The 1,311-nt window shown below is 62.7% G+C and overlaps 1 long non-coding RNA gene across 1 annotated transcript; it reads right to left on the reverse strand.

Moving 5' to 3' along the window:
- Positions 1–143: 143 nt before the first annotated feature.
- Positions 144–1,134, reverse strand: LOC122191120. Its single transcript, XR_006182307.1, has 3 exons — positions 1,035–1,134; positions 609–716; positions 144–218 (listed from the first exon to the last, which is right to left on the reverse strand). It is a non-coding gene; the product is annotated as an uncharacterized LOC122191120 (long non-coding RNA).
- Between the last annotated feature and the right edge of the window lie 177 nt (positions 1,135–1,311).

Raw genomic sequence — 1,311 nt, forward strand, 5'->3', positions numbered from 1 at the left:
CAAACAGGCCCCCACACAAACAGGCCCCCCACACAAACAGGCCCCCCACACAAACAGGCCCCCCACACACAAACAGGGCCAACACACAAACAGGGTCCCCCCACAACTCTATAGAACTCCACAGAACCCCATAGAGCCCCATAGATCCGCACCTCTTGTCCTTGGCGCTGCGCACCACGCGCTTGGTGTCCTCCTCATCCTCACTGAGCAGCAGGGGCCTGAAAACACAGCCAGCAACTCCCCATGGCCGCCCCATAGTGCCCCATAAAACCCCCCAGGACCCCATACAACACGATAACCATCCCATAACTGCCCCATAGCCACCCCATAGTGCCCCATAGTGGCCATAAAACCCGACAGAACCCCATAAGGTCCCCAAGGTCCCCATAAGGCCCCATGAGGCCCCATAAGACCCCATGAGGCCCCCCAGGACCCCATAAGGCCCCATAAAACCCCATAGCGCCCCATAAAACCCCATAGAACCCCACAAGGCCCCATAGAACTCCATAGGGCCCCATAGAACCCCATAAAGCTCCATAAAACCCCATAAAGCTCCATAAAACCCCATAGAGCCCCATAGAGCCCCACAGAGCCCCACAGAGCCCTACTTGCTGTAGTTGCCGGCCGCGGGTTTGGAGCTCAGCTCATCTCCCGACGCCGACGACTCGGATTCGCTGTCGGAGCCGGTGGTGAAGAATCGCGACATGGCGACAGCGCTGCGGGCAGCAGGGGGCGCTTATGGGGCGGCCCCATAGAGCCCAAGCCGCATAGAGCCCGGCCCTATAGAGACTGACCCCAAATCTGCCCCATAGGGCCCCACATCGGCCCCATAGGGCCCCATATCGACCCCATAGGGCCCCACATCGACTCCACAGGACCCACCCCGACCCATAGAGCCCCGCATCGGCCCCATAGGCTCCACCCCGCCCCACATCGACCCCCTAGGGCCCCACCCCCGCCCCATAGAGCCCCACATCGACCCCAACCCCCCCCCTCCCCCCCCCAAAACCCCACAAGCGGCCCCACGCGCTCACAGCACCGCACGCCGCCAAGCGAACGCCGTAAAAGAGAACGCGCCGGAAGTCCCGCCCTACTTGAAGCCCCACCACCTTTTCCGCCGGAAGTGACGTCAAGAAAACGCGACGGCGAAACATCCGCCCAAATACCCGCCCGCTCCAAGGCGCAGCCAACGGGAGGAGCGAAGCTCTGCCCCACGGATCGCAGCCCCACAACTGAACCCGATCCCGGCCCCATAGCGCTCTGCCCCACACATCTCGCTGTGCCCCATAACTGAACCTGATCCCCCCCCCC

The sequence above is a fragment of the Lagopus leucura genome, unplaced genomic scaffold, assembly GCF_019238085.1.
Source record: "Lagopus leucura isolate 7727_CA_CO unplaced genomic scaffold, USGS_WTPT01 32228-0_obj-0_obj, whole genome shotgun sequence".
Classification (NCBI taxonomy): domain Eukaryota; kingdom Metazoa; phylum Chordata; class Aves; order Galliformes; family Phasianidae; genus Lagopus; species Lagopus leucura.